We start from the raw sequence: 19,128 nt of genomic DNA, 5'->3' as shown, positions 1-19,128 counted from the left end.
ATATATATATATATATATGTAAAAATTTATATACATATAAAGTAAGCATTTATATGCATATTATGTAAGTATAAAAATGTACGTCAGATATTGGTAAAAATTGCTTAAAAATAATTAGATCACCTTTCAACTGCACATGCAAAGAATGTCTATGGAAAGCATGGATATGGATATGTAGTTAGGCATTTATGCAGGCATATAACGTTTAAGTTTATATAATGCTTTTATTAAGTAATAAATTACGAAAAAACGAAAGGAAAAGATATTTAAAAAGGTTCGACTTTGGTCGAATATTTTACACTTAAAACCTTAGCCAATTGACTATTGTAGGTAATTATGTTTTACAACACTTGTGGTACGGAGTATATTCGCTTTCTGCGGACGTATGTAACATGCAGGAGAGATTAAAATGGACGCACCATTTATTATGCCGATCGCATCAGAATCATTTTCCGAATCCATCTAAGACTGTCCGTCGATCCGTTTGTCTGTCCATGTAAAGTTGTGTTCAACCTACAGGTCGCAGAAGGGCCAACATGGACCCACCGTTTATTATGCCGATAGGATCAGAATCATTTTCCGAATTCATCTAAAGCTGTCCATCCGTCCGTCTGTCTGTTCATGTAAGTTTGTGTTCAAGCTACAGATCGCAGAAGGGCCAACATGGACCCACCATTTATTCTACCGATCGATTAAGAATCATTTTCCGAATTCATTTAAAGCTGTCCATCCGTCCGTCTGTCTGTCCATGTAAGATTGTGTTCAAGCTACAGGTCGCAATTTTTGAGATATTCGGATGAAATTTGTTACATTCACGTATTTTGACGCAAGGACGAACGCTACGGAAAATAGTTCGGATCGGCCTACTTTTTCGACTACTCGAACAAAATTGCAATTTTCAAAATTTCCTAGCAAAAGTGGCCAAGTAGTAGTATTTCCGCATTCCATATTGGTATGAAAACTTTGCTCCGGATCGGGCAATTGTTGAAACCCCTCTCATATAACGTAAACTGATGTTCTTACGACAAAAAAGGTACAATTTTCAATGCTTCATGATGCAAATTATATCATAATGGTAATTTAACATAAAAAAATTAACTGAACCAAATTAAGACCATCTCGGTATTTTTTGGATTCTATCCTAATAAGGATTTTCAGATTGATGCTTTGTCGGGCAGGAAAGTCTGAAGTTTAATATGTGGTAATGAAAATTGACCCATAGTAGTGATTTAATACAAAAAAAAAAAAAATTTTGTTGGACAATGAGATGTAGGGTATTTAAATGTCGGTTTTGCCCGACTGAAATGTTATTACTTGTTTTTATTATTATTATTATTTTAATTTTAGACTAATGAATTGAATTCTTAGACTAAAAAAAGAGACATTGAGCACTAGCAACACAGGCTATCGGCTTTTAAATTTTTAAATTTATTATTATTATTATTATTATTATAAACTTAGCCAGAGAATAAATTCTAAGACTAAAGTCTTAAATCACTAGCATCTAAGGCTTTCGGCTTTATTAAAAACTCTACCGCACTTGAGATTTGAACCCACGACCATTGAGTTGATAGTCGAGACTCTTGCCTACTCGGCCACTCAGGCGGATGTTTTTAAATTTAAAACGATTAAAAACAATGTAAAAAAGAATGTAGTCAACGCTGCATTACTTCTTAGAATCTGACGATGATCGAAAGTGTGTCAATACCTTATAGAATCGCCTTTAATGCATTCTGGGTTTAGTAAGCGTCCTTGCCCTTTGGGCCCCCAAACTCAGGTAAAATGAAGTTAATTATGTACATGACTTTCGATCGCCACTTTTGAACTTAAAGATCTCTAGCTAGTAAACCCGCTTTCGATTAGTATTTGTTATGTGTTAGCGTTTATGGATGAAAAAGCGTTGAAAGGTTTTTTTCAGGTCGCTTGAGCTTTCTAGCCATCATTCGCAATTCAAGTCCTATATGTAGATTGAATGTTAAGCGCATATGAAGCGCTGCGGCTTGTGCTGGGGCTTCCAAGTAAATGAAGGTGTCAAGGCCAAGAAATTTATTTGAAAGGATACAAATCCGAAAAAGTTTTTGCTGATATTCATTCATATTCTGTTTTCAATTTGGTAATGACAACCTAAGACTTTTCTGGAAGGTTAATGCGGAGAATTCCCTGGATCATCTGCGAGCAACTGATAAGGCCTGAGTCGAGTACAAACGATTATTCACGTGCGATTCAGCTCCCGCATCACTTTAGGCACCATGTGATGGCGTACGAACGCAATTTTGTTCCTAATTTGCCTAAAAACGAATGAGCAAAGGGGCAACTCATTAACGTAGTTTTCAACAACGAAACCTATTATTAGTTTTTGTACGAAAAAAATTTCAAAAAAAATAAAACTTACACACGCACTTGTCAGTTAGTATGTATGCTTATGTTTATGATGAATATGTAAAATAAATTGAGGGCCGTCTCTGATTGCTGGAATGAAATGACAACATACCTAATATACCTGCACTTTTTGGTAGGGATTATAATAAAAAAAGAAAATTTTTTTTCTTTATTTTTTGTTACCATTCGTACTTAGCACTATCGGGTTTTACACTAAGTTTTACCTGAAAGTTATAGTTTCCTCTTTTCAATAAATTTCAATACTATTTGCATAGCATTTATAAAAAATTTAAGTAATTTTTTCCACAAACGTTCTTAACTAAATTGCCTTTAAAACAATCTCCTTTTTGCGTTTCTCATTGCAGCTTTACCTGAGAAATAGAAATCGACGAGAGTTGGTTTCCTTTCCCTCACTTATAAACTGTAAGTATTTTTTAATATTACATTGGGGAAAAAAATTGGTAATTCGAAATAAAGTCTTGAAGTTTACGTAACAATAATAGATTTCTTTTTCCCGAACCTTATATATATATATATATATATATATACTGTGTATTTGTAATTGAAGGCAGGGCACGTTCATTATACATAGCGTATAAAAGTCTTTCTGATGTATGTACGTAATTTTGATTAGCGTAAGATTGCTATTTTGAAAAGTGTGTCCGTCGGTCTAGTGTGAGTAGCATTCGTTTCAAGTTGACAAAGAAAAATTTAAAAGGTGTAAGTTGAGCGGGCGTTATTTTCCCTTGATTAGCAAATATGACATTTGAATAAGTATATGATCTGTCTGCAAAACACGCCCACATTAACTCAAAAACTAAAATCAACGCACAAAATGCTGTTGCTAAGATCGAATAAATATTGATTTTGCTTTTCTTTCATGCATTTATTATCTTAAGTAATGCTAATCGCTTCAGAGGCATGTCCTTGCTTTACAAAACCAAGCGAAATATTTATGCGTCCGCTATGATGATATGGGTTGTTGTCCCAGATTTTTCTCAAAGTGAATACAGTTTTATTTATTTGTTCTTGTCAATTACTGAATTACTCATACAAACCGTAAGCCCTTATGTTCTGTTTTATGTTAATCATACAAACCGTTGCACAATATATTTTCTTATATAATTTCTTTTAGAGAAACAAACCAAATTCACTATTACTTTGCGGCGTAGTGTTAATAATACATATCTTTAAATTTCAATAAAAAAATTATTTTTAAATTTTATTATTCAAATATAAAAAAAAAAACAAAAAAAAGAAAATTTTTCACATATCATTGCATTTTAATGTAAATTTTCCACCTTAATTACACTTCCAGTTGAATAGTGGGTTACTGTGTGTATTACACATAAACACACACACACACATACACACACAGAGATACACACATGTATACATATCTGTACTCATTCGGATCGATGTATCGCATGCACATTACACACTTCACTAATTAATTAACTTAACGGAAAAATTTCGTATATACATGTATATATATACATATATATATATACACATGCACATAGTTGTCCAATAAATAGGTGTTTATTCACAAATCACTTTCTGTTGTGGTTTCAGTGTTTGCGGTATGTATGCACGCGCGTGTGTGTCCGAGTTTATGTTATTAAACGCTTCCCTGGTTATTTAACAGTTTCATCATTTGCTTACTTTTCTTAACGGTTAAACTTGTAAACTTGTACCCAACTGTATGTGTTTGTGTGTGCTCTTGTGCATTGAATTGTGGTTATGAAAAATACACACACACGCATACACACAAAATGATGCGCAAATTCTATAATTTTTTTTGTTTTCTTTTTTTTTTTTGTTTGAAGTTAATAATCGAATTCATTGAATTGCATTATTCTTGCTTAATTTAAAGTACACTTCAATCACTTTTAACAAAGCATTAATAAGGTCAGATATGCTATAAAGCATTTTATTTATTGACTTTAATTACATTTTTTATTTCATGTAATTATTAAATAAATAAAATTTTATATCTATCTACGATGATCAGAGCAGGCAGAGATTAGAGCATAACTCTAAGTACATATAGCCTGAATTTTCTTCTTGCTTACGTAACGTCAAATTTAGCGAAAAATCAAAATGAAAAGTAAAGTTAGTCGACACTAAGTCCACGCAGACAATTCAAATTCGAAAGCGTACTATAGTCGGTTAATATTTTGCATATAAAAGGTAATGTTGGATGCTTTACAGGAAGGAAGGCAAGAACTGGAGTGGACAGAAAGGTAACGTGGTTCTTTGTTCTTTGTTAAATTTATCTAAGGTCAAGATTCACCTAAATTACGCAATTCATACACTTGAAGACCCTAACTCAATTGCAATTCAAGTAGAAAAAGTCTTAAAATAACAGACCATTAATACAAACATATAAGAAAATAAACAATGTGTCTATCAATTACCCGTCAAACTCCGTCTTAGAATTCCGAATAACACGATTTTATTATTAGTTTATGGAAAACGGTGGCAGTGCACCGGCATTAAAAAGAAGTAACAGGATCTGGTAAGTAAATTAGATTGCTACAGGGAAGCCTAAGCGGATTAAAATGCTAGCGTTGGCTGAGTTTAACGCAAAGAAAGTTCCTTGTCGGACGGACAGGAACATTAAAATTCATCGCACTTAACAAAAACGGCGAATCAGTGGCTCCATTAATCAGCTTTATCATAAAGTAATGCCTAAGTGGCGGGTAAGACTGTAAGTAGCAATCTATATTCATAAGGAGGTAGGAAAACCCTTGGATCGCAACACAAATCTCTTAAACCGAAAGCAAAAACTTCTTCTGCAAAGATTCCACCTAATTCGACGACGATATGAAGGTGACCATACGACCGAGGCGTCCTTAGCTGCCTTACAGTTTTCTCGTCACCTATCGGTCGTCAAAATTTCTCGATAAGCGTTTAATGAAGCCTAACACTGATCTAGCTCTATCCATAGACTGTTCAGCGTGCAAATTGAATCGAAGTTTAGCTATTGAAACAAGATACCTAAGTCGAGAATTGAATCCACCAGATCTCCAGCTTGAGTGAATCTATAAAATATTCCGTTGCGAACAAGTTCCGCCCCGAAAATAAGGGTATCTCGCATTCTCTGTGGGTTAACCCCATAAAATTGAGGGAACACTACGGTACCATATTATTTACGTCAGCTTGGAGGAGACATGACTAAATTTGTCTTCATCTGCGTACATTAGGATATTGGCAGAATCAATTGCTAAAGGGAGATCATTGATGTATAGAATAAACAGAATCAATCCCAAGTGACTCCCTTGGGAGAGACCTGAAGTGCCAAGAATCTCATTAGATTGATAAGAGTTGAAGAGCACCCAAAAGGAGGATAGCCAATCAATAAAAAGGGGGCTAGTCAATCAATAAAATATGGAGGAGAACCTAAGCGACACAATTTCCATAATATAATAGTTTGCGATCAATTCTATTAAAAGCTTTGCTTAAATCAGTGCGCCATGCATAGCGCAGTCTTCTTCCAAATCATTCATAACGCACTTCTCAGCCAAGAAAATTGACATGAGTTTAGTGTGCATACGACTGTTATGCAGAGAGCCCTTACGGAAGTTCGTTTTTGATTGCTTTCGTTCGTTGTCTTGGTTGGTTTAAGAAACGAGCGAAATGTTATGTGTGAGGATGTGTGATAGGTTTTCTTTTTTTTTTTTATTTTCTATTCCTCTTCTATTCTTCTATTTTCTTTAAATTTTCTTCATTTCGATCCCGTTAGTGTTCTATTGGCACGGAACAGTGGACTTATTGAGATAGGACCCTAACGCGACTAATGTTATGGCGACCCTATATGAATTTTCATTAAAATGTCGATAATTTGAAAAAGTTTCTGAAGCGTGCATTGTCTCGCTGTTAACTAACAAAATTTGATAAAATGAAATTTTAAAGGGAAGGGAAGACAGTTATAAAAATTGTCTTGTTATAAGGACTTTCTTGCAAAAGTCGATTTTTTCTCTGAAACGACTTAACACTTTTTTCTTTGATTTCATTACGTAGTAGGCAGACGTCTGCCGCGCCGAGAAATACACAACATTGTTGACTCTGCGCAAAGAAGTTCTGTTCATCATAGATTTGGAAAAATTCCTTCGCTTGGGCCACAGTAATAAGGCGAAATAGCAAAAATCTCTGTCACATTGTCCGAAAAAATATTAAAACTTTGAAACATTAATTAATGCAAATGTTTTCTTTTTACTACTACTTGATTATATTAAGTTGAGGTGCATATATGCAGTACCCAGAACAACCTAAAATCGGTTCATTTCTTGTTATACCATTTGTTTCAAAACCTCTCTGTAAATCGATTTAAGCAAGAGTCCCCGTTTATTTTTCTCTGTCTCTCTCTCTCTCCCTCTCTCTCTCTCTTTCTCTTTCTTTCTCTCTCTGCCTGTCTCTCTTTGTCTCTCTCCCATGTGTAGTCTTAAACCCGAAGAGGACTTCTTAGTAAAAAGCTACATATTGAATAAATTTTTTACAAGAAAAAAATTTTCATTTTTAGAATTCTGCGAGAAAGAAATCATTAAAAACATAATGTTCGTAAGAGGATTATTTTTTGACTTTTTTCTCATATATACTTTTTCCTTTTATTACCAATCATTGGGGGAATGTTCGGAAGGAAGTGAGAAAAAAGAAAGAGATAGGAAAATAGCCGCGACACAATCAATAATGCTTTTGTCGACTAAGCACTAATGCTCTAACCATGTCCACTTGATACTACTCGGCTATCTATGCAATCATGCATTCAATATGTCAATTAGATCTATCTATCTTGTAGTATTTTATGATGAAAATTGATTCGGAATAGTAAGTAATTCAGTATAAAAATTTTATTGTACTACATTTGGACCACATCGGTCCATTTTCGGACTTCCTTCCGTATAAGAATTTTTATAAAAATCAGTCCATTTTATGGCAAAGAGATCTACTGGTACATACATATTTTATGACGAGGAAAAGAGAAATTATATTGAGTTCTTTGGCAAACAAGCTGGGTATAGTAAAGTTTCGCCACATCGATTAAAGGTATGGGGATTCTTCTCGTAGAAGGCAATTGCCGCATAACCGAGTAGATAGGAGGTGCCAGTAACAAGTCGACGTTTGCAGATTCAAACATCAAAAGTGCGGTTTAAGCATAGTTGGTCGTAACTCAGTCGGCAAAGGCCTAACACACACTTGCTATCTCTTTCTCTTGTTCTTTTCCTTTCTTTCTGCTCAACGCCATGTTACCCGTATGGGAGAAAACCCCCGTGCGTGATTTTTCACATTAATAAAAAACCAAAATTTTAAAAACTTGTGTTCATTGTTGTTGTTGTTGTTTTAGTTGTCCTCTTTTTAGAGACTGCCTAACTATTATTAAGTGATGTAGGATGGAAGGGGGCCGGCTTTGCTTCACCGCAATATTTTAATTTGTTTTATTTATAGCTATAATAAGTCTTGAAAGGTATCTTAAACTTGTACTCTTACTTGAATCGATCTCTCGATGCGGTCTTTATTCAAACAAATATACATTGTAAATATCGAAGATTGAAGATCGGCTTCGTAGGGCCACTATGTATGCATATCCACTATTGAGGATATAATTAAAAAGTTGGGAGAATAAGAGCAAAATAAGTTCGTCAATGATGCGCTCAACAAAAACACATCACGTTATAAAAGCCATATGTCTTTTTAGCAGCATAATATGCTGTAAATATTTGAAGAGACCTTCTAAAGGTTGCCGATGAAAAGTATCCAAGATTTGCCACAAAACGAACTTTCTATATTTGTTTTCATAAATGCGTAAATATATGAATTGAATTTTTCCTTTTTTCATTTCATGCCAAAAATAAATCCTTTTACTTCATTTCTATTCTTAACAACTCGACAGAAAGAGAGGAATTCAATAAGAGCTAATTTTGTATCCATTGTAAATGTATATAAAAATATGTATATATCTGTGCGTGTGGGTTAAAATGTTCTCTCTCTTCGATCAATAGCTGCAGATCTTACATATGTTGTTTTTTATGTGTAGCTGATGTTTTAAAAATAATTAATAGGATTTTTTTTTTCCTTTGCTTTTCAAAATATTGTTGTGTACTGCAGTTAATTTTTGCCACAAATGTTCAACAATTCAGATAATAAAAGAAAACAGATGCTTGCTTTCTGGAAATAGCTCACGGGTTGAGTACTTTTCCTTTCCCACTTATATGAAATTTCCTATACCATATATCATAAATTTATACTTGGTAGATCTTACTTAGCTCGCATTGTGTGTTAGTTTGTTTGCAAAAATTATTTGAATAAGTATTTTCAATTTTTCTAAATTTGGCAAAATCCATGTATATAAAACGATGCCTTCACTTAGTATAGGTAGCATATTAAGTATAATCTCTATGAACATTCAAGATTGGGGGATGATTATATAATAAGATCGTATCAACCGGTCAAGGAAAGAGGTTAAATTCATTCTGCCAAAAGTTTTGCAACACCCATAAAGCAATTCTAAATCAATTTAAGTAAGTCTGTCCGTCCATCCGCTGTCTCGTGGCTGCAGAAATGAAGCTATCAGTCTCGAAGTTGTCATAAACGTTGGAAGCCCAGCCTCTCAGCATAAAACTTTCCATGCACATTTTGTCGGCATCCCATAGCCGGCTACGCTCACCCAATAATATACTATTGTTTTTTTGTCAAAACTTTTCTGTAAGGTCAAGCTCGGAATCCATGTAAGCATGTCCGTCCGTTTGTCTGACTGTGGAGCGGGAGTGAAGTTTTCTCACTCCGTTCGCCATCGGGCACCGTAGGATTGAGCCTCCACAGCAGAAACTTACGTCAACCCCTTGTAAGACATCTGTTCGTCTATCCGTCTGTATAATGTCTGTAGTAAACCTTGTCTCGGAATAGTGAACGATAGTTTCTATTGCCTTGAAATTCTTGCACGCAGTCTTGGGATTGAAATCACATACAGCTAAAGTGCAACATGAACTGAAAACATTTCTGCTTTGTAGGTATTTTGCTCATTCCCCATAGACTGCAATAGAGATATGATAGAGATTTTCTCGTACGTTCTGCAAACATCGGTAGAATCAGTCTCTTTCATTCAATATTATCGAGCATGAAAGTTTTGTTGTTTCGTTTTTCTTTATAGCCTTCCTTAGGATAAAGGTGCTGGATCTGCAAAGATTTGGTAAAGGCGAGTTGCTAGCTGTACCCTACATCACTTGCGGTATAAGGGCATATAAAGTTTATGGGGATTTACGCAATACTCAGAAGGGCTTGAGATTGATTTATCTTGCATTATTATTATAGTATATATTTGGCTTGTCTGTCTGTCCGTCTGTGTTTTTGTGTTCAATCTGAAGGTTGCAATTTTTCAAATATATTGCTGACATTTAGTACACCGATGTGATTTGGTTCAAAAACGAAAGCTATGGACAATGGTTCGGGCCGGACAAGGTTTTCGACTACTTTCCGCATAACGTCTCATTGCGAATTAAGCCAAGTGATTTCAGGCATCTGTTTTAACGTATTAAGCACCATATTCTAATTTTTAATAAAGTACAGCCGATGACGATGAGTTGCGTTGAGTTACATCACGTAACTCTCTTGAGGGTTGAAGGCCCGCGTATTATGCAACATAAGACTTTGTATTATTTTTCGGAATAAAAATTGGTCTTGAAGCCATGAGCATTTTCACTTATTACTTCTATAGGCTATGGTGTTTTGGTTATTGTTTGTTATAAATCTTCGCAAAAGCAGTTCTAGCTCGTAGAGGTTCATCGATAAGAATTGAGAGAAATCGTGTCAAGTGCTACTCTTATGTTGACCACAATTTTCCTAAATATTTCAACACTGATCGCTAATGTAAGCTTAGAACTTTTGCTTTAGCTACGCACATAACAAAGCATTCTACATTTTTCCGGTGAGTGCCTAACGTATCTCGGAGCGTTGTGCTTTGCAATATGTAAATGATAGTACGATAGAACGTAATATGTGCACAAATTCGCAGCCCGCAATACAGACGCGAAGATTGTACAGACGCGGCACTATATAGTGTCTTCCAGACAATAGGCTATCAAGGTACTGAACGCTCTACCGTTGAATTTGTAAGCAGCTAGCAGTTAAGGCTATTGGTATTCTATTGTTATGCCCATCATCGAGGGATGAGAGGTATATTTATTTTGTCAAAACATTTGTAACTCCCAGAAGGAAGCATCAGAGAGCATTTCTTAAGCATGTCTGCCTCCCTGTCTGTCCATGTGTCTAATGTCTGTTGTACACAGACCGGCCGTTAAAAAAAAACTCCCGACTGCAAATTTGGCAAAAACTTTGGAAGCTCTTGCATGCATGTTGGTATTGAAAATGGGCGAAATCGGTCGAAGGACACGCCCACAGGATCAGGTAAACTGAGAACACCTCTGTTCTTAAAAAGGAATAAGAAATTGGTTTTTTGCTCATTGCTCATAAAGTACAGAAAATAAATGTACACACGTTTGAAGGCGTATTCAGTAGGCGATGCTATAGCATCTGTATATAAAAGTGGAAAAAAATGATTACGCCTACCTTAACTATATAGTGTATCAAAATTGAATTTCTTTCCAGTAGGTTTTTAAGGCGCAGGAAAAAACTTCAAAAACCCCATAACTCTTGGTCAGTTTTAAATTTGGTGTGCACCGAAATATGTCCGTCTGTACATCTGTCTGTCTGCGCCAGTGCGTAGTATTTGTGATAAACATTCTCCCCTTCGCGAACAAGTGGAGAAAAATAATTTGAAAATTACCTAAACTTTTCGAAGGACACGCCTCTAACGCCCATAAGCCTATGCAATAGAAATTTTATTTTGTAAATAGAAAAAAATCAGCTGCGCCCACTTCATATTATAGGGCATGAAAATTTCGTTCTTTTGCCTTTCTTAGGACATCTGTGATGGGTATAAAAGATTCGGTTATGACTGAACTTGTTTTTTATTGTCACGCGTTAATCAACATATTCTGTATTCCTGTATGATTGAATGTGCATCATAATTTTGACTGTAATAATAGTATTATTTGCGATCATTACATCTACACGAATTTTGTTCATCTATAACGCATCTACATACTAACTCAGAAGGCTCAATCCTTATTGGATAGGTGATAATTTAATAAAACTAAGCTAACATTTAGAATTCTAATGCTATTCCGTTAGAAATTGCTTAACTTAACTTTTCTACGATTACTTATCATATCTCAGATATGTAGAAATCTATTCTCTAACGATATACATTTTTCTATTTTATTAAAGTCACGTAAGTTCGTCATATAAAAATTATAACGATTTCTGCATCGTTTACCGTTACATTAAATGGAAGTAATTAATTTAAAAAGAAATTCTTACACACATATATATTTCTATAATATTTTAATTGATACTGATTGTGTCATTTTTATTGCATTTTATTTTATTGCACTTTACCTTTATTTTATTTATATTACTTATAACTTGATATCTAAATTTATTCATTCGTTATGTATCAAACATAAACACTCAATAAATATTGTAGCAGTACACAGCAGCAGTTGAGGGGAATTTAATTGGAATAGTAATTAATAATAAATAGCAGCATTGAGTTAAAGTCTGCTACTATCTGTGCTTCTTCTTATTATACTAATGACTTATCTTTTTTTTGTTTTTTTTTCTATTAGTAATAACAATAACGATATTTTCCTATTGTTGTTGCATAAATAATGGGAAAAGATGTTTTACACCACTTAAGGCGAATCTATAGATACCCAGGATTTATTTCCTTGCTTCCCGAAAAACGAACCAGCTTTATTTTCGATAACGCTGTTGTGCTTAGACATTTTATTAAGACTAACTTATATTTTCTTCTTTACTAACGAGTAAGTGAATACTTATTCTTTCATATAGTAGGGTAGTTAACAATTCACATTGCCAGATGTACGTGAATGACCACGCCTAATTTATGACTTGTCAGGTATACATATATACACACATATAAGTACAATTTACATCCAAGTCTTTTTTTACACGGTAGTACCTTAGGTATTCCTACCGTAAAAAAATCGTGTAAAAAATATATATATTGCGATATATGGTAAATTTGATGATATGTTTTAAAATTTTAAATAATTGTGTAAGTTGAGAAAACTACAGATATTTTCTGAGAAACCGTGCAAAAAAAAATTATTATGAAATCCACATTACATATGCACAAAACAAAAACTATTCATTTTTACTACCAAAAACTAAAAGTAGTGTGCAGTGAAAATTCATTCTATAAGTAGAACATATAAAAATTCATTGCTACTATGGCCGTTTATTACGGATTGGACCAAAATGGCTATCATCACATATCTAGCAATATTGACGAGAAGAATTTCCTTTGTTATTAACGGCCTCTTTTTTGTTTTTTTGTGGTTATAAAGTCTGTCATTAGGATCCGCCTTTTGTGGTTTCTCAAGTTGTTCATATAATTCTTGATATCAAGCTAAAGAAAACTTGAGATTGTGTTGAAATTTTAGTGCAGGCCCCATGTCAAGATTATGAGTAAGAGAATGTTGCTCTACATTTGCAGCAAATTTCAAGCCCACTCGAATTTAATCACCGCCGTCAATAGCTGAACTTTGGTTTCAGGTGTTGTTGTTTTTATAAGTTTTTGTAATGCACTGTTAAAATTAGAATTAAAAAAATATTTTTTTTTTTGACTTCGTGCTAGAACAAAAAAAAGGTGTATTGGGTCTAATTGATGAACCGTGTTATTTCAAAATCGTGTAAAAAAAGATCATGAAACAAGAGCTGCATGTACTTAAAAGTAGGACAGCGAAATCTCTCAAGGGGTTTACGAGTGCACGTTGAACGACACTCGGGTGTAGTACACTCAGGATCCCCCATTCCTTCTTATTTAGCTACCTTTGACTGCGTCTACTGGAATAAGCATTTCTAAACATTATAACTGTAAAGACCTTAACCTATTCGGTTTCTCCAAGATTAAAGTTTCTAATGAAGTGCTCTAATTAATGGTCGATGCCGGGTTGTCGTATCCTTTTCTATCGTAGCGTATTCCTATTTATTTTAGACAAGGAAACGTGCAGTGCATATAAGTTAAATTTGAATTTTTAATTTATTTATTCAGTAAAATTCGTTTCTCTGGTCACCTTGGCAAAATGTAATGTCTTCATGGCTTTAATGTAATCTTAATTTATCATTTCCTTGGTTGGACTAAGCCTATCGGATTTGATATGGTGTTGGAGTTCATTTTACCAATCGAGTTTAGATCCTACTGACCCTCCTGTCAGTCTATTTCTATCGGAACAGTTCCTACTCTGTGTACTTATACGGATTTTCGCCGGTTATACGGAAAGACTACGGTGTAGTTGTTGGTGATTAACCCAATCACCACGAATGGAAACGGTGATCACCGTAGCCAGCTAACTTTTATTCGAAAGAAATTGGTGTTGCCAATCGGTTTATTAGGCCCATTCCAAACTATGTGTACTTACACGGATTTCTGTGGATTTTATAACGAGTTGATGTGCGCGGAAAACAGAAGAACTGGAAACAGTGATTACCGTAGTCATCTAACCTGCGTTCGAAATCAGTTGATGCTGAAAATTGAACGGTTGCGTATTCGAATGCGACAACGCTTTGCCCTTTCACATCATTCCTTAAACGTAACTTACGTCTAAAACTTAATCTTATAAACCTATTACACGTTACGTATAAATACATTTAAACCTAAGAGGGGAATAAAATTGAAGTTAAAGCGACTATATATTTAAACATGAGCAGTTTAAAAAATTGCCTTTAATAGGTTTCAACAATTAAAAAAAAAAACTTAAAAAAGTTTCTTACAAGTATAAACTACGCCAACAATTTTGCATATTCAACTTTGTTGATAGGTATCAAAGTACAGAGTTAAAATCTTATGCAGGCTTTTATAATACTTCGAATAGGTATCAAAAGTTAATAACCATGAGGGATAAATGGGATTATCTAACATTTTAAGCATGTTCTAAAAAAAGTACAGGAGAACAAATTTTAAATACCCTACACCACTTAGGCTAATAGGCTTGTTGGTAATAATCCAGCAAAAGTTACACATAATTTTCAGGCAAAAGTATGCTTTCCATGAAAGCCTGCAGATTGGAGGAATCCTCATCCTAGTAGACAAAAAAACTATATACGTGATCCAAACTGGGTAAAGCTGATTCCTAAGTCAGTTCAGTATTCAAAGTAGGGCCTTATATTGGGAGACTGGTATATTAATTTTGTGCGAGTTTATGCAACCTTCAGAGGGATTTAAGATAGACTCACCTTCTGTGCTTTTGAATCAATTTAAGTTTGTCCGTCCTCTCGTCAATCTGTCTCTTGTCGCAATTTGCGAGATATTTTCTTGAAATTTGGTACACCGGATATGTCTTGGCCCAAGACGAACGCTATTGAAAAATGCTTCAGGTCGGTCCACTTTTTCGAGCACTTCTCATACACCGTTCTATTTTAAAAAGCCATAAAAATAAATTGGTGTAAGATATTGAACTGTGGGCTTTGCCCTGCTAGTGGTTTTGCCCCTTTGTTATGACTTTGGATAAACAACAATCGAAAATCTCTAGTCCAAGGCTTGACCCATCCTGGTTGACAGTTGGTGTACAATTTTGAAAAGAAAAAAATGAAATTATAATGAATGAAAGTCTCTGCTTGCGAAAACTTATTCTGTGCAAGACCCTGAACAAGGATGGTTTTAAACCTTGTTCATGTAGCTCTCTTTGACTCATCTTGTATTGAAATTAAATTTATTTGATTTTTGTTTTTTCGTTTTCTTTTCAATAAACCTTCCGCTTGTCGCATTGAAAACACCAAAACAACACTCTTTGAAAAATCACTCTCATCCAATATGTTTTGATTTTGTTTGTATTTCTCTCCCTCACTCTTAAAATCGAAAATTTCCCCCGATATTTAATATAAACAAATTCTATTTTAAAATATTGTAAAAAAAAGAACAAAAAGAAAGAAAAAAAAACAAAACAAAAAAAAAGTATCCAAACAGTAAAAGTCTCTTTACTCGCCTTTGTACGGATATAAAAATAAATTATAAAATGAGAAGAAGTACAGAAAACATTTAATTTATTTAAGAAATGATTTTTCACAGAAACATTATTTGGTTGGCGGGTATTTATATGGGGTTTATACCTCTAAAATTAAAAATGGCTCAAACAAAAACTCATCATCGTCATCATCATCGATAGCGGCACAAGCACATACCATTTATATCTCTCGTTTTCTCTGTGAACATTGGTTGCTGCTGCCGCTCGACCATAGTACACAGAAGCGACATGAACAGTACCAGTAGCATTGAATGATTTTAAAACACAATAAGGAAAACGCGCGCGCGATTTAATTAATTTCAAATTTTTTAAATTTATTTCTGTTCTCGTTTAATGTGATGATGAGATTTAATATGAAATTACATAAAAAAAAAGAAATTCTGAAAAATTTAAAAAACAAAATAAATAAAAAAAAAATTAATATATAAAATAATTAAAAAGTGAAGCAAATAATTGCAAAAAAAAAAAATAAATAAAAAAAAAAAAAAAATCATTTTCTACCTTTAATAAAAGCGATAAATTTATTTATAAATTAAGATGAGAAAATGATTGAGAATTTAAAAATAACGATCAACGAAGGACAGTTTGAAGAAAATTAAAAAAGTGATATCTAAAATTAATTTTTTTTTAATTTCATAAAATTAAATGATTAAAGTAGACGTTGTCTTAATATTTGAAAAATTTTCTTTAATTTAAACAGAAAAAAAAAATTATTAATAGCTTTAATATTATTTTAAAAATAAATTATATTGTGTGTGTGTATGATTTTCTCGCGATTTCTTGATTTCTCTCTCTCTCTCTCTCTCTCTCTCTCTGTCTTCCTCTCTCCCGCTCTGTATCTCTCTCCTTCTCTTTTTTTCTCTCTTTCTCTTTGTTTTCTTTTTTTAAATTTTTTTTGGTGTAAACAAAAATAAAATTTCCCTTTTCTATATATACATAGCCGAAAACAACAGAAAAAAAAAAAAGAAAAAGAGTCACAAGTTTTTTATTAAAATAAACAGATGTTTTGTGTGTTGTGTAAAATTTCCCATATGTGTAGCGATTTAAAAATACAACAATACAAAATATCAGCTAAAGTAAAGCGTCATCTGGTCATGAAAGTGTGCAATTTTTTTATCATAATGCTGCAAAGTTCGTTAGCTATGCTTCAAACCATAACAAATCCTAATGATCACATAATAATAATGCATAAATATGACACGGGATGGCGCCTCATGAAACTGTAAGTTAACAGAAATGCTTAGCCTATACAGTGCGAAACATTAACATAAACATTAAAATACGTAACATTAAATACGTAACGAAAAAGACCTGAGTGTGATGAGTAAATATAATAATCGATTACAAAAAAACTATTATGTTTTATTAGCCATTTAAATGAATCATCTGTATATATATATACTGACTCTTACACTACCTAGTTGCTATATATACCGCTAGTGAAATCTGTTCTGGCATAAAATTCGATTATCGGAGATCCACAATATGATCTTTACCGTAAATAGATTGAGTTCGTATATTGATAGTTTATATCGTTTGGCTTGCGGTGTTTGTCCTGGCATCTTAATGTCCGTCTTCGACCACATAGGAATCGTTTAGTGCGTACAAAGTTGCCCACTCTTGATAGCCGACGGGTTATGCTAAACACGTCTTTTGTTCAGAAGCTTTTCAATGGCATACCAGATTCCGAGTACTTGATATCTAAAATATACCTAAATGTTCCAGAGCGAGATTTCAGGCACTTTCGAATACTTGATATAAATAACTGCAGAATAGACTGTAGTAACAACAATCCCATCCGAAAAATATGAAAACAATTCAACGAGTACCGCAACTTGATCGATTTTGGCGTGAGTGCTTCTATTATAATGTCGAAGAGTATTAAACACTTGAACACTCTATAATGAAAGATCTTAGTCGTCCTGGTGATCAGCTGAACTATGGTGTTTTTATGTTTGTAGTTAAATTTTTGCCCTTTTAAGTTAAATGAGGACATCCTTGTTCGAAAATTCGATGGCTTACTGAGAACAATAATGGCGTTAAGATAGCGTGATAACTTGTATCACTCCGATCACTTACTTAAATGATTAACATTTTTCAGAGTCTGATAAACAACTGTTCTAAAATCAAAAGCTCTTTAGTATATGTTGTAATCGTTGATCGCATTCATATTAAAGCGAATATTGTGGTACACCGATCACTTAATTTGTTTGTGATCTTCTTATCTTAATCTTAAGCTTAAAGGCAAAGAGTAGATCACGATCAGTGATCGTATTAGGCGAAAGTCGTGTTTTACTCAACTTTTACAAATATTACATACTCTATATAATATATGTATGTATAAATTTATTTAACTGGTTTACTGTGTCGATCTCTTTAGCGATATATTTGTATACCCGTCAAATACACAGTATGTGTGATATGAAATTAGGTTTAGGAATGAAACGACCTGACAAAATGACAGAATACTTTCTAAAATTTGTTATGATAAAATTTAATGAGAGAATAATAACGGGTGGAGGGATCATGACGTTCAGTTAACTGTTTAACACTATAAAGTCAGATCGTAAGAATTGCTACAATGCTGCGTAAGGAACGTCTACTCCAATTCCAATCGTTGGCATGTGAATGTTATAAAATTACGCAAAGATCAGTCGTGCTATACGTGCGTAGGAAGGAATAGTGAGGGGGGTATAGATTATCTATAGGCTTCTTAATTAATGGCACCCCACTCTAACATTCCTTCGTAGTACTTAGATTTTTCTTAAGTGGCGTGAAAGTTTTGCTGGCGTTTACTAAATTTACGCGCCGTGAAGGTGAATTAATTAGCAAAACTCCTGTCGCTTGTAACGTGACGGCATTGTACGGGTCCAATAACTTCACGTACTTACAATTGTAGTCACAACATTCATTTTACTCCTTCCACTTCTAATGCGCTTAATTGATCACCCAACGTGACTTGGAAAATTGCCGTAATTTAACGGTTATCCTTAGCCCTTCACCTCTCAATGCCACCATATAAACGGCATGGCAATTTTACTCACTGGGTCCAAGCCTGTGTATAATCGGGAAAAATCGTTTTATTATTTTTCTTAACACCCGTACTGTTGGCGTCCGGTCACTTCTGTCATTTTATTTCCGTACCGTTAAACCTGCAAGGTAGCGTAAATTTATTTCTGCAGTCAGATTTAAATACTTCCGGCCTGTTAAGGGTTAACTAAAGACTTTATGATTAAATGGAAGGAAGTCGATCTTGAATTTTTAAATTTTATGGTGTTTGAAATTAACTTTTCTTGCCCCAGGTGTCGTAGGGTATCCTGTGCTCCACGCTCCACGCCTAAAATCCACAGTAGCCCTCTAGGGGCATGGGTTTAATTTTTGGGGTTTGGAAAAGTCTCCGATCTTGTAACCTGTGACTGTCAGGAATATACTGGCAGGTAGGCGATCTCATATAATAGATTGAGGCATAATTATCAGACTGTTTTTAAACGATATTATCAGTGTTCTATGTTTTGGCTCGAGGAGTGCAGCTCGTTTGTTCATTCTGCTATCTATTATGGGCATTGTAAGAGAGCGGGAAAGACTTTTAATAGGTTCAGCAGCAAAGACTTTTACTTTATGATATTTGTTGTAAATATTTGTC

At 34.0% G+C, this 19,128-nt stretch overlaps 1 long non-coding RNA gene across 1 annotated transcript in view; it reads left to right on the top strand.

Moving 5' to 3' along the window:
* The first annotated feature begins 2,736 nt into the window (after positions 1-2,736).
* The window catches only part of LOC119641385, a 72,980-nt gene continuing 56,588 nt past the window's right edge, over positions 2,737-19,128 (top strand). The window contains exon 1 of the long non-coding RNA XR_005247823.1: positions 2,737-2,802. This is a non-coding gene — a long non-coding RNA (uncharacterized LOC119641385). The remainder of the gene's footprint in view (positions 2,803-19,128) is intronic.

This window comes from Glossina fuscipes, unplaced genomic scaffold (genome assembly GCF_014805625.2).
Source record: "Glossina fuscipes isolate IAEA_lab_2018 unplaced genomic scaffold, Yale_Gfus_2 148, whole genome shotgun sequence".
In the NCBI taxonomy this organism is placed as follows: Eukaryota; Metazoa; Arthropoda; class Insecta; order Diptera; family Glossinidae; genus Glossina; species Glossina fuscipes.
This window is presented reverse-complemented; position numbering and strand designations above follow the sequence as displayed.